Source organism: Lichenostomus cassidix, chromosome W, assembly GCF_008360975.1.
Source record: "Lichenostomus cassidix isolate B80296 chromosome W, HeHo_3.0, whole genome shotgun sequence".
NCBI classification, from domain to species: Eukaryota; Metazoa; Chordata; class Aves; order Passeriformes; family Meliphagidae; genus Lichenostomus; species Lichenostomus cassidix.
Genome location: NC_139510.1, coordinates 16,610,117 through 16,625,378, shown reverse-complemented (window position 1 = coordinate 16,625,378; position 15,262 = coordinate 16,610,117). Strand labels below are relative to the sequence as shown.

Below are 15,262 nucleotides of genomic sequence, written 5' to 3'. Positions count from 1 at the left end.
ACATTCTCAGGGACGGCCCCTCGGCACCACAAGTACCCTTAGCGCACGCGCGAAGCCCGCTCATGCCGGCTTTGTGCTGATGGGTAGTCAGATTATATAGCTAATTTAATTTTTATTTTAATTCCTCTCTGTCATACCTGCACCACACAGTCCAGGTTCCCCAATACATCAAAACTTTTGTCTCTATGTCCATTGTATGCGACTATCCAGGGGCTAAACTGTTTTCAAATTCCCATAAGACATGATTTAGAGATGAAATAGTGGACTCTCTTCTCTAAGTGCGAGTAAAAAGTATCTTAAGTACTGTCTCTCTGTATATCTTTGAGTTACTGAATATACAGGGTTGAATTTCAGAGTTGTAGTCCCAACTTTCTATGCAATTTAACATTGCTTCAGAGAGATTGTCCTGGTTTTGGCTGGGATAGTTAATTTTCCTCTTAGTAGCTAGTGTCAGGAAAATTAATCCACAAACACCCGAGGTTTATGTCCAAAAAGGAGACAGAGGAGTCCTGTAACTTTATTTCTGGATAAAGGGAGAGGCCATGGGCATTTCCCATGGGGTCTCTCAAATTGTTAAAGGATGCAGCCTGTTTTTATCTTAATCTCCCAGCCGCGTTTATCTCTCTCTTTCTCCGTTGGCTGAGGTACTCGAGAGGTACAGACTTCCTGAATTGCCTAATACAGACCCCCTTCTAATGTACATCCCCCCCCCCTTTATTCTTCTTTTGTGTCTCTGTCCTTTTTCTCTAAGTCCAGGGATTTAGCACAGCCTTGGGTGAGTAACAGTCTGGGTCAATTAATGGAATTCCTATGGAATTTATGGTTCCTCCCATTGCTTCTTTCACCTATCACCTATCTGGCCTTATCTACCAGCAGGCCTCACAGTTTGTTTGAAAAGACATCTCCCTCTCATTGCTTTCACTGGTACAGTGCTGTGTTTTGGATTCAGTATGAGAATAATGTTGATAACACAGTGATATTTTGGCTGTTGCTCAGTAGTGCTTACTCAAGAACTTTTCAGTGTGTCATGCTCTTCCAGTGAGCAGGTGCCCAAGAAGCTGGAAGGGAGCACAGCCAAGACAGCTGACCTGAAATAACTGTGAAAAACGAGGTTCACTCTCCTGTTAGGATTTAAAAGTTTAAAAAAAGACAATAGGGGACAGATATAAGCAAAAGTACAGTGCTGGGTGCTTGGCATTCAGCCAAAAGGCACACCTGGTATGGACAGGGACACCCTTTACATACCTTTCAGCCTAATGCATATTCATAAAAAATATGCATATTCAAACTTTTCTCCAAACTAGTTTGCATGTTCCAGGAACTGCTTAGCCTAGCTCCTCCTTGGACACGCCTCCTCGGAGCATGCGCAGTCCTCTTTAATTGATTCTGTTATCACTCCCAGACTGTAGTTTCTGCAGACGACAGGTGCTGATAGTTGGAATGTCAGTGGCAGGGTCCCTTTGTTAGATGTTATCCAGTTCAAGCAGGCAGTTCAAGCATTCTAACAAAACTATAACAGCTATTTTACTACTATGCCTGAGTTTAGCTAGCAACAAAAAGAAAGGTATTAGTCATTATTACACAGTTATTTTTTTCACAGCAAGGCTACCTTTGTAAAAAGAATTAAAATTATACACATAGTATCCATTGTAATATTTGCAAAAAGCCAACATTATGATATGTATTTATCACATAGTGAAAAGGATATTCCATACCATAAAATGTCATGCCCAGTATATAAACTGTGGGGGGAGGGGGGCAGGAAGGGGGAGTTTTCTGGGGCTGCCGTTGCTTGGGTACTGTCTGGGCATCAGTCAGCTGATGGTAAGCAATTGGTTTGGTTTGGTTTGGTTTTTTTTTTGCATCGCTCATTTTTATTGGTTTTGGTTTTATTTGTTGTTTTGGGTTTTTTCTTCCTTTTTTTCCCCCTTCTTATTGAACTGTCTTTATCTCAACCCATGAGTTTTTGCACTTTTACCCTTCCAATTATTCCCCCCATCCCACTGTGGGGAGAGTGAGCAAGCTGTTGTGTGGTGCTTAGATGCCTACCAATTTTAAACCATAGCACCTGAATAGGCCCAGGCCTGTGCTCTGCTGTGTTGCATGTACAGCTTGACCTTCAGGCCTGCATTGTGCTGCTCAAACTCCTTGGTCTCAGGATAAACTCAGGATAAACGCAGCCAGTTCATTGTAATAGAGGAGCCTGAAGGCAGCTCCCACTTGGTACCAATGATTATGCCACCTGTGTGTCCTTACCATTATCTAAGTGTGTCAAGAAGTTCTCATGTTAACATCCTTTCTATTGAAAGGATGACCTTCCACCCCAATATTGACAACTGACCAACTGACATGGAGAGAGCTGAGGTACTCAAGCCCCTGAACCTACCTCAGGCAGGGACTGAGGGAATGAAGTCCCTCCCACCATAGGAGAAGACCAAGTTCGAGACCACCTGGTGTCAGAGAATGAAATGGTTCATGCCTTAAACATTGTTATGAAGGAGCTTTCCCCATTATAGCAAAAAATTGTACAAAGAAGCTGCAACCACAGAAACCTACCCCTCCTTGAAGACGTCTGACTGGAACTGCAGACTGTGAGTGAAACCACCTAGAAAAGATAAAGGGGACACTATTGTTCAGTCATCCTAGGCTGAGGCAAAGGAATGCGTCCACAAGAGAGCGAAACCCTGCAAATGCGCTGAGAATCATCTCTGGCTGGGTTTGGGGTGGGGGAGACCACAGCCCACAGAAGCCAGGTTTATGCAGACTCCCCTGCCGAAATGGGGGGAGGAGATTTTGGGTGCATGGCCTCTGGTCAGAAGGTGCTGAACACCCATCCTCCCTTACACAAACTGGCTCAGCTGTAAAACCCCCAACCCCACAGGCCACATCCATGGGACATTCACATGAGAGGCAGATGGGGGGGTGTCATAATCCATCAAAGACCCTCCAAAGCGCACCCCAGAGGCCTTGCACCACAGGATTGAACGAGATGCAACAGATCCAAAGTCTGCTGCAAGAGACGGACGGACGGAGGATGGGATGTACTTGGGCATTCCCACCTGGCCTGTGTATATTAATCTATCAGATTCTATGTTTTTGGGGGGACCCTCACCACCAAGAAGGCCAGGTGGAGAGATGTAGCAATGGGGAACAAAGCACACAATTTCCTTTCTTGCTGCTTCGAAGAAAATCTCTTTATTGCAAAAAAACAAGCCTTTTTATACTCTAAGCTTAAGCAGGATGAGCACGGATTGGCTGCCTTCCCATGTCACACTGCTGATCATGTGCCTTTTCATCCAATCCCTTCCCTGATCTCGCCAACCAATCACTGCCTCATGCACAAGGCGACCACACGCCAGTCACACAACCCGCTCTCTGGTTACATGACATGTCCCAGAATGCTTTTTGGTGAGCAAGAATGAACAGAAGTGAACAGGATTTAACAAAGGTGAGAAAGCTTCTTCTATAAGGCTTTTCTTTATCTCCCACAGAGGAGATCAACAGAACATCATTGGGATCCATGGAGTGGTGATATTTTCTTTATTCTGTCTCTGTCCCTCTCTTTCTGTCCCCCCATCTCTTTTCTATTTCTTTCTCTTCCTTTCCCTCTCTTTCTCTCTCTCTCTCTCTCTCTCTCATATTTACTGTTAAATAAAACCCATACTATTGACTTTGGCATATGGTCTCTTTGCACCTTAATTTGGGCAGAGGCATTTTTAATAACTTTAAAACCAGATCATGACACCTGGGGAATCTGAACATACCCATGTCCATGGGACCTGACAAGATGCATCCCAGAGTCCTGAGAGAGTGTGCTGATGAAGTTGTCAAGCCACGCTCCATCATATTTAAGTGGTGTGGTTGACATACCTGAAGGATGGGATACCATTCAGAGGGACTGGATGTCACAGGAAGAATGGGAGCTTCAGACAAAGTTTATGAGAGAAAGCCCTCCTGCTGAGTCAAGAGGCACAAGAAAGGACCCCCTTGCTTTCTAAATTCCTTTTCAGAGAGGAGTCTCGGAGCAGCTGGATCTAATTCTAGCCCCAGACTTAGTCAATGGTTCATGTCTATTCTTGATATTCCAGTCTGTTAAACATATTGAAGCCAGCAAAATAATTATTAATCAGAGACTGATGTTGTTCACCTGTAGCAACAACCGTAGGCAAATCTATTTTGCTCACCTTTGAGTTACCTTGAAGGCCATCCCCACTCAAGGAAGTAATCTCCACACATACTCCAAAAAGGAACGCATTAGAAGACCCTGCCATTAAAAAGTGGGACTGGGCTTTTATAGTATAAAGTGATTGACCCTCAGTCATGTATCTCCAGGCCACCTGTGGCAGCTCAGCAGCTTTAGATACATTATCAGTATTATCACTTGTTGGTTCCTTTATCAGGGACTTTGTCTGCCACACCCTCACAAGTGCCAGTTTTTGTTCGGAAACATTGTTCTTCCTCAGGGTGTTTAACTTAGGGACTGATGAGTCAGGTTTGTCTCAGCATTCTTCAACAGCAAAAGCAGAAATGCCTCCGCCTTCTCCATCCATCACGGATAACGCTTGCAAATAGGGTAAAGTTTGATCTATTTTACCCCCACTTAGGCAGAGCATCCTGCTATACCCCAACAGGCATGAGAAGTGGGACCATGTGAACCTCAGAGCAAGATGCTACACCTGGGTTGAGGCAATCTCCAGTATCAATACAGGCTGGAGGATGAAGGGATTGAGAGCAGCCCCGCAGAGAAGGGCTTATGGGTACCAGAAAGCCAACTGTGCTCTGGGCTGCATCAAAAGCAGTGTGGGCAGTAGGTCGAGGGAGGTGATTCTGCCCTTCTACTCCACTCTCACAAGACCCCACTGTTAGGATCCCATTATTAAAATATGCTTCTGTGTGGTGGTAGATGATACCACCTCAGGAACTGCTGGGGAGCCAAGTGATCCCAGTACAGCAGGGTTTCACTGGTGGGAAACTTCCTAGTACAAGTAACACGATAAGTCCCTCCCCAGATTATGTAAATCCCCCTGGCTGTAACCTAACCCCTGACACCATCCCTCCCTTCTCCCCATTGGTTGTAGTGTTCCCCCCGCCTCCTTTCCCCTGACCCCAGGTGATCCCTATATCTAGGGACACCTGGGATCTCCTCTTCCTCTTTCACGCTGGAACCCTTTGGAATAAATATCTGGAACATCCAGCTGATTGAGCCTCTGGATTCATTGTCTCTGGTAACGCGTGAGCTATCCAGCTCTCTGGGTGAGTGAGAATCTGTGCCTTCCACCGGCTCAGGTGTGAGAAGGGTCTTTCTGTACAACACCAGAGCAGTGCTGGCTGGAGTGATCTCTCAATAGCCTTAGAGACACTTTCAGTAAACGCAGAGGCCTGTTCCACCCCTCCTCCCCCCACTGCGTTGAGTGGCGTTCGATACAGGGACATAAAAAATCCCTGAAAGTGTCTCGAAAGGCTTTATGCCATAGATGTCACAATCGGAGCAGCTACTTCCCTCGAAAACAGGTCTAAGTTTTATTAGATCTGTTTAAAGAGGCAGCTGACAAATCTCCATTTGTCTTGGACGGGAGAAATCGGCTAAAACCAGAGAACTGCGCCGAAAGTTTTTTTTTACACTCTCGGAAGCCTCGAAGTGGTGAGTGAGGCTTTGCCAGAGTGAATTTTTCTTTTGTTTTTTCCTTATTTTTTTTCTTTAGGTGTTGGGAAGAATTTATTTGGGGAATATGGGTGGGAAGTTAACCCGTCCCCAGTCAGAGCTTTATACCTCCCTTAAAACACCCTTAAGTCAGATAATTCCCAGTTTTCTAAGGGGAATTTAAAATCTTTTGTTCGATGGATTTTTAACATCTTTCCAAATGTTTCTGTAGTTTCTGTTCAGTCTCTTAGTTTCTGTGATAAGATCGGGGAGAAACTGACGGTTCTCACACAGGCTGGGGATCAAAGAGTTGCTAAATTCCTCCCTTTGTTTGTAGTGATTTATAAGTCTGTTAAGAACTCTAAGACTGAGTCAGTTCTGCCGAAAAATTCAGACCCCTTTTGTGCTATTTCCCCTGTGTCTGTTCCCTCCCCCGCTGTCCCTAAACCCCCAGAACCTCAGGGGGGAGAAGCTCTCTCTCCCCTATCCCCTGCTCCAACCAGGACTGATCACCCCGATTTGAGCCTGTCCCTCACCCTCCTTCTAGCACCCCAAAACCTCCCTACCTCGACTTCATGTTTCTTACACGATGGTGCAAGCCACGTGTTACCCCTTTCTCCTGCGGGACAGGACGCAGCCTACATGGCACAACAAGCCGGGGTGATTTGTTCATATCAGTTTAAAACTCCCGGGTTAGCGTCGGCCCCGCCCCCCGCAGTATCGGGTGTCCCTGCGTCGGCCCTGCTCCTCGTGGTATCGGGTGTCGTCCCTGCCTCGGCCCTGCCCCCCGCGGGGAGCTCTCACCCGGGCGCGGGCCCCTCCCTCGTTCACGCCCCCCTCCCCGGCGGTGCTACTCCTGGAGCCCCGCTCCTCCCCGGTTCCCATGGCAAGGGAGCCGGCCAGCGACAAGGGAGGAACCATCCCCGCTGTGCCCGGTCCCGGCCTCGGGCTGCCAGTTCCTCTTCGGAAGAGGAGAGCAGCAATTCTGAAGAGGACCCCTGGCTTGAAATACGCAGGAAAGCCGCACAGGAGGGACACTAGGGAATAGCAAACAAAATCTCTGTCACTGCTGCCCCAGTGCATTATAACAGGGCTGGAGGGAACCCCCGCTGCGATGCCCTCCCATATGCACAGATAAAAGAGATGTGCAAGGCGGGGAAGGATTTTGGGTGTGACTCCTCTTATTTTAAGAATCTACTCCAAGCTATTTTTGCTGCAAATGTATTAGTTCCACATGATATAAAAAATCTTATGGCATGTCTTCTGTCACCGGGGGAATACATGCTGTGGGACAGAACTTGGAGAAAACAATTAAAAGACCTCCTGCAGGTATATCACAGAGATCCCAACAGGGCTCACTTAACACTAGATGATCTTTGCGGGGAAGGAAACCTAGTTAAACCTCAGGATCAGGCGAGACTATTGCCTGAACTGATTTTAGAAGATATCAAAAGAGAAGCTGACAGGGCTTTGCTCTCAACTCCCTCGGACTCTACCCCCTCTCTAAATTTCTCTACCATAAAACAAGCAATCGATGAGTCCTTTATAAAATTCTTCGACAGACTAAAAGAGTCAGTCGAAAAGCAAGTTGGGAATTCAGAAGCCCAAAAAGAGCTGCTGCATGCATTAGCTATGGCAAATGCTAATGAGAGTTGTAAAAAAGTCCTTTGAGCTCTTCCTCTAGATCCAGCTCCCACCTTCGATCAGATGATTGAGGCTTGCACCAAATTAGCATCCCCTGAGGCAACCATAGCCCAAGCAGTTTCACAAGGGGTAGCGGAAGCACTAGCAGCATCACAGAAAATACCTCGTAGATGTTATAATTGTGGGAGTTTTCAACACATGGTCAAAGACTGCCCTGAACCAAAGCGTGTTAAGAGAAATACTAACAAAAATACTGAGACTGTACCCCCAGGCTGTCCCTGCCAGCATCACCATCAGAAGGACCAGGGAAACGGACAGTGAAGCGCGGCACAGCTCCGCGCAAAGACACAAATCTTACGGCCATCTCTCCCTGCCCTGCAACCCCTGCCATTGGCTGTAACTGCGCACTGCACAGCAGAACAGACAAAAGACTCTGTCTTGTAAGTACTGATACACACCACTTCCGCAATGGAAATCAACACCACATATATGTAAATTTTGAAAAACCTTTTGATAAGACTGTGGACATCTTGGTAGTCGGGGACACTAAGCACGGTCCACCTGAACTTTCTATTTTACCTGAGGTGCACAAAGTAGACCCCAGTGGACAAGTACAAATTTCTGTCTCCTGTAACAACACTCCCTGGTTTCTATCAAAGGGTCAGGTGGTAACACAAGCTATCATACTACCTGAAAACCACCCCAGGTGCCACAGAACCTTTTAATTTCATCGTTCTGGGTGAGTCACCCAGGCTGTATGGACTGATTTTTCAATGGGACTCTGCACAAAAAGACCCACTTCTTATAATAGAGTGGATCTTCTTATCACATCAGCCGCTCAAAACCATAACAACACGACAAGAACAAGTAGCCCAACTAATTATGAGAGCCAGAGCACGCCTCCGTACCCTTGCAGGGTGTGATTTCACCTGCATCTATCCATCACTGGAAAATGATTCCTTAGCAAACGTACTCCAAACAAATGAACACCTTCAATTTGCTCTGGATAGCTATCCAGGCAAGATTTCAAATCATCATCCAAAACATAAATTATTCAATTCAACTTTTCATTTGGCCCCAAAAGAACTTCAAAGTCGAACCCCTCTCAAGGCTCTAACTGTTTTTACAGATGGCTCCGGGAAATCCCAAAAGTCAGTCGTGACTTGGAAACATCCCAAAACGCAAGTGTGGGAGCACGATGTCCAAATAGTGGAGGGCTCTCCGCAAATTGCGGAGCTATCAGCTGTTGTTAGAGCTTTCGAGATGTTCGAAGACCCTATTAATCTGGTAACAGATTCAGCTTATGTAGCTGGAGTAGTTGCCAGAGCAGAACATGCCTGGCTAAAAGAAGTGTCAAATCCTAAATTGTATAAACTGCTCTCAAAACTTGTTTTTCTGCTTTCCCACAGAAAGCAGCCATTCCACGTGATGCATGTGAGGTGACACACCGATCTCCCTGGACCAATCGCTAAAGGGAATCGGAGGGCAGACGCTCTAGCTATGCCGGTGAAAGCTCCTAACATTCCAGACACCTTTGCTCAGGCAAAGCTGAGCCATCAATTTTACCATCAGAATGTACCAGCACTCATAAGAATGTTTAAACTACCTCGAAACCAGGCAAGGGCAATTGTAGCAACCTGTCCTAGCTGTCAGAGCTACCAAGTGCCATCATTAGGGTCTGGGGTTATCCCCCGGGGTCTAGGCAGCTGCGAAATCTGGCAAACAGATGTAACCCATGTCCCTCAGTTTGGCAAATTAAAATACGTACACGTTTCTGTAGATACATTTTCTGGAGCTGTTTTTGCATCTGCCCATGCAGGAGAAAAGGCAAGAGATGTTATAAAGCACTTTCTCCTTGCTTTCTCTACCCTGGGTGGTCCTGCTGAGATAAAAACTGACAATGGTCCAGCATACATCTCTAACAAACTTCAAGAGTTTTTTAGCTCGTGGGGCATCAAACACATTACAGGCATTCCCCACTCCCCCACAGGACAATCCATAGTTGAGAGGACCCACCAGACAATTAAGAGGGTCCTAGACCAACAGCAGGGAGGGTCAGAACTCAATTCTCCCATTTTGAGACTCTGCAAAGCCCTTTTCACAATAAATTTCTTAAACAATTTGTTTGAAGAGCCTGACCCCCCTGTGTTCCGGCATTTTATTAATTCGACCCAAGCCAAATTAAAAGAACAACCGCCAGTGTTAATCAAAGATCCAGAAAGCCATCAAATATCAGGCCCTTTTTCACTAATTGTATGGGGGAGGGGATATGCTTGTGTTTCCACACCTTCAGGACCCAAGTGAATACCAGGAAAATATGTAAAGCCCTACCTCCGACCGTCAGCGACAGCTCCTGAGCAGATGAAAGATGACACACCAGACACTGACAAAGAAACCCAGACAAAGAAACCAGTGCCGCTTGGAGAAGACGTCAGCGCAAGATACCAGCCACGTGAACAGCTATTTGTGCTGCCTTCAAGCAGTTCCCCAAACGCACAAATCCCTTATCTGTTACCCTCATGTGTTTCCCTAACCCACAACCCTATTACCTATGTGTTATGAGAAAAAAAGGGGGGATGAGAGGGGAAAAAGAAAAAAGTAACAGAAAACCATCTTTTAATGATCTTTGCTTGAAATCCCACAGAAAAAAGGACTACCTATACCTTTCTTACCACCATGCCTGTAATTGCCTACCTCTGCATTCTCCTGACCTCCTGGATTCTGTTACCAACCAGAGGTTGTCGCATGGATTGTCCCGCAGCCAAAGACCAACATGTGGGTCACATTGGCAAAAGCACTCCAGCAAGACCATATATGCCTGTCTATGGGCAGCATCAGTGACCCACTTTCATCATGCCTGGTGGGGATCCCTCTCCACGGAGACGAACTGCCTTTTGCAAACCAGGTGCTCCACCAGAAGGAAGCTTGGGAGAAATGGGTAAACACGCTGGCAACAGCACCAGAGGAACCCCATGAATTGCTAGTATTGGGGTCCTCCCAGGCTACCCTTTGCCTCAAGTTTGTCTTCAGCCTGAAAGAAGGTATGGCATTATCCTGGTCAGAACACCAGAAATTAAGTCATAGTAGAAATGCAACACCCCGGGAAAAGGTTTACTCTGTCAGTAAGTGGTGTCAGGATAATAAGGTCATCCCAGCAGAGTCATCTGTACACCCCAAAGCGCTGCCTACAGGTGTGTTCCTGATTTGCGGGAATCGGGCGTGGTCTGGAATCCCATCCCAGTTCCGAGGGGGGCCATGCACTCTCGGCAGGCTTTCTGTACTGGCACCCAACAAAACCCAAATTCTATATTGGAGAAACCATACTCGATTGGCCCACCAAAAAAGAAATATACAACAATTAGATTGAAATTGTGATAGTGAAGTTATCAATTGGTCATTGTCTAAAAGGATTGCTGCATCATTTTTCCTGCCTGGAGTAGCGGCAGCAAAAGCCTTAGGTGAACTTAGCCACCTTGAGTGCTGGCTTGGAAAGCATGCTAACCTAACCTCGAGTGCCCTCTCTCAACTTCTTGAAGATGAAGAAACCACCAGGCATGCAACACTGCAAAATAGAGCAGCCATCGACTTTCTTTTATTGGCCCATGGACATGGCTGTGAAGAATTCAAAGGGCTGTGTTGCTTTAACCTGTCATCTCATAGCCAGAGCATCTATGCAATGATACAGAAAATAAAGGATCAAATCAAAGAACTTAAGACAGAAAAAGAAGCAGACTGGATTGGTGATCTTTTTGGACAATGGGGACTTCAAGGATGGCTAACATCCTTAGTCAAAGCTGGACTGTGGGTGATCCTAATAATTTTCCTTGTTCTAAGCTTGTTCTGTTGCCTCAATAAGTGTTTAACTAAGCAAGTAGGGGAAGCCTTTCCTTTAAATAAAGAAGGGGGAGATGTGGTGGTAGATGATACCACCTCAGGAACTGCTGGGGAGCCAAGTGGTCCCAGTACAGCAGGGTTTCACTGGTGGGAACTTCCTAGTCCAAGTAACATGATAAGTCCCTCCCCAGATTATGTAAATCCCCCTGGCTGTAACCTAACCCCTGACTCCATCCCTCCCTTCTCCCCATTGGTTGTAGTGTTCCCCCCACCTCCTTTCCCCTGACCCCAGGTGATCCCTATATCTGGGGACACCTGGGATCTCCTCTTCCTCTTTCACGCTGGAATCCTTTGGAATAAATATCTGGAACATCCAGCTGATTGAGCCTCTGGATTCATTGTCTCTGGTAACGCGTGAGCTATCCAGCTCTCTGGGTGAGTGAGAATCTGTACCTTCCACCGGCTCGGGTGTGAGAAGGGTCTTTCTGTACAGCACCAGAGCAGTGCTGGCTGAAGTGATCTCTCAATAGCCTTAGAGACACTTTCGGTAAATGCAGAGGCCTGTTCCACCCCTCCTCCCCCCACTGCGTTAAGACAAATGGCACCCAAACGTGAGGCAGAAGCCGCCCTGGAAAGCATCCCCCTGCAGCCGCAACTGCAGCAGAGGAGAAGTCGCTTTTGGGAAGCCATTTCCCCGATGAGAAGCTTGCATTCAGCGAGAAGACCGAAGGTGCAGCCGGTAGCCTCTGGAAAAAAGTCGCGCTTTTCAAGGAGGTCTGCCGAACAGCGGTGGACCATCCCGAGTGCTTTTTTTTTTGATTCTCCGTGCTTGGTAAGCCCTCTGAAAAGCCCCTTGGGAGGGGAGCCGGTGGAGGCCTGGTCAGTTTGGTATGGGGGTCCCTTTTTTCTTTTTAGTTTATTCTTTTTACCTCGGTGTGGGTGGAGGGTTAGAGGTGGCATCTTGTCGAGGTAAAGGGAGTCGCGCTCCATGCGAAATCTCGACAAGAAAAAACCCACTTCTAACAAGGGGAGACCTAAGTTTTGTGCCCCCATTTTGGAAGAAGTTTTTCTTATAAAATTAGACGTATTTTATAAGGAGTGGGGAATCAGCAGTTGTGTGGGAAGTTTTTGCGCACGAGAGATAAAGTAAACTAATCTGTGTTTTGTTTTATTTAGTTATCTGGCAGTGAAAAACCCTTGTTCTCTCCCTAATAACCACCTTCTCCCGCATGTATCCCCCAACATGGCGCTGGCCACGTGTTGGCAGCACCCCTCCCCCTACCACCTCATGTTCCCCTCTGTCCCTCAGGAGAGAGCTGACTGTACGTTTTTCGGTCTCTCCTGTCCCTTTCCTGGGTTAGAACTGATCACTCTAGCTCGAGATCCCTGCTAACCTCCTTTTCCGTGCCCCAAACCTCAGCCGAGCCGACTCCACGTGTTTTCCAATATAGCGCTGGCCACATGGTCGGGCACGCCATATTGTCTTCTTCCCCTTGAAATTTTCCCAGGCTTGCTGAAGCCCTGCCCCCTGCGTCCCTCGTGTTCCGGTGTGACCCCTCCCCCTGCATCAGTGGGCGTTCCCTTCGGCGTGGGCCCCTCCCCCCATCCTTTCAGGTGTTCCCTCTCAGCCGAAAGCAGCTATGGCCTGGCCGGGAGTTGAGCCGCCTCTCCAGTTGCCTGCAGCAGGCTCAGATGAGCCGGTGGGGCCGCACCTCTGGCTCCCCGCGGCAGACACTGCCCCCGGTGCCCGGTGGAGCTGCGCCAGAGCAGTCCCTGAAGCTGTGCTGCCGTCCGGCCGTGCTGGGGCCTAGCGGAACTGTTCCAGACCCGGCAGAGCCACAGCAGGCAAGAGCTGTGTGTCACCCAGCGGAGCTGCGCTGCGTCCAAAGTCTTCTCCCTCTCCTAAGCTGAGAAAGACTTCGGCGACAACCCCGTTGCTGCTGCAAACCCTGCCTTCATCTTAGCAGCCCCAGCAAAAGAAAAACAGACTACAAACATGACTGCAGTCTGAAAATTCAGCCTGCACTGAACTCCAACATCAAAATCAGCCAGCTGCATCATCGTTTTCCCCATACTCACAGCAAAACTAATTTTGTTATTGCTTTACATTATGTTGTTGTTTTACCATTTTCCTGTTCTTTAAAAATTTGCTATGAAAGTTTTTAGGAAAAGCCTTTCCCTCTTTAACTTAGTAAAAAATGGGGAAATATTGTGATAATGGCTGCAAGTTCCCCACACCCCTTTCTTAATATTGTGATAATAGCTGCAAGTTCCCCACACCCCTTCCTTAATGACTGTACTTGTCACCTATTGTCCTGCCTTCCCCACCCCACGTGGTCCCGGCCACTCCCTCGGGTTTCCCCTATTGGTTCCTGTACTCCTAACTCCGCCCCTGTACCTCCCCTGTACCCAGAGGTCACTGGGCCTGTGTGCTGTCCCTGCCCCTCTCTGTTTCCCTATAAAACCCCTTACCCTCCGCCATCTTGCTGTCTATGGTCCACGTGTGTCTATGCAGCACATGTCTATGCACCACATGGGGCTGTGCATGTGAGGCCTTCGCCCTCGAGGCATCTCTGCCTCGGGGAGGTCGTTGGCCTCTGCTGCACCATGCGAATAAACATCTTCCATGGACACAACACATAGACCCTCCTCGCCTCCTTTATCACCACCGGTTGTGGAAGCAGACGAACCAGAGCAAGCCTTATGGCTCCCTAGCCGGTGACAGCGCAGTGTCCAGCCCTAGGACAGAGGGTTTAGAGCACTGAGGCGCTGAACCGGGCTGGGTAGAGACGCTCTAGGGTCAGGTCTGCTATAACATCCTCTAAACCGCAACACCTCTGCCCAAATTCAGGTGCAAACAAGACCATATGCCAAAGTCAACAGTACAGATTTTATTTAACAGTAAATGTGAGGGGGGAGGGAAAGAGAGAGAGAAAGTAGAAAGATAGTCACCAACATGTGGATCCCTGCAGTGTCCTGCCGGCCCTTCTTCTGGGCTGCTCAGTGGTGGGGGTCCCAGAGTGTTCTTCTGGAGGTACTACTTTTATATAGTCCAAGCGCCAGGTATCCACAGAGCATAGATGCTCTTCCCACAACTTGGGCTGGCATGTATATAAAGACTTGCTTCCTTTCTCACAGTTTGCCATGGTGGGAATTTTTGTCTGGATAGGTTACCCAGACCTGTCTGTCTCACTGGGCCTGGCATCTTCCTGTTGTTGCCATCTGCCCTCATCGCAAGTTCCCACAGTGAAATTTTGGCTGGTGTGCTAATTCCAAACCTTTGCCTTCATTTAGGCCTGGAATTAACACCTTCCTGTTTGCCATCTGTGCCTGTTGTGGTGGCTTATCTAATGAGAACTTCCTTCTTTGACAGTGCTTTGAGACTTTTCATTGCATTCTTTAAGTCCTGACATCCACCTGGAGTGATGCATCTAGCTCTGGAGGCCTCAGCACAACAAAGACATGGACCTATTGGAGCAGGTCCAGGAGGGCAATGAAAGTGATCAGAGGGCTAGAGCATCTCTCCTATGAAGAAATGAGAGTTGGGGTTGTTCCAGCCTGGACAAGAGAAGGCACTGGGGAGACCTTACATAAAGGGGGCTTATAAGAAAGATGGAGAGACTTTTTAATAGGGTCTGTAGTGACAGGACAGAGAATAACAGTTGTTGTTGAGCCGCTAGCAGAGAAGAGATCCCGGATTCTCAGCGTGGCATAGAAAAAGCGCTTTATTATTTTGAATCCAACATATATATAGACTTTTCAGAGGTCACCCAGATTGGTCAGTCAGAAACCTCCCCCTAGGCCTGATTGGCCAGGCCTGAACTGTCCAAATCTCGAGACACTGTTTCAACAACATCCAAACTTTATCTTTGTTTATAAAACACAGGAGAATGTTCTCATGGGAAAGACCTGTGCTAGCCACATAACAGTATTAAACTGAGAGAGGGTAAGTTAAGATTGGACATAAAGATTTTTTTTTATGATGAGGATAGTGGAGTGATAAATACATATCATAATGTTGGCTTTTTGCAAATATTACAATGGATACTATGTGTATAATTTTAATTCTTTTTACAAAGGTAGCCTTGCTGTGAAAAAAATAACTGTGTAATGATGACTAATACCTTTCTTTTTGTTGCTAGC

General features: G+C 47.3%; 1 long non-coding RNA gene across 1 annotated transcript in view; it reads left to right on the top strand.

Moving 5' to 3' along the window:
• Window positions 1–3,365: 3,365 nt before the first annotated feature.
• The window catches only part of LOC146425591 (uncharacterized), a 290,543-nt gene continuing 278,646 nt past the window's right edge, over window positions 3,366–15,262 (top strand). The window contains exon 1 of the long non-coding RNA XR_014846548.1: window positions 3,366–3,448. This is a non-coding gene — a long non-coding RNA (uncharacterized LOC146425591). The remainder of the gene's footprint in view (window positions 3,449–15,262) is intronic.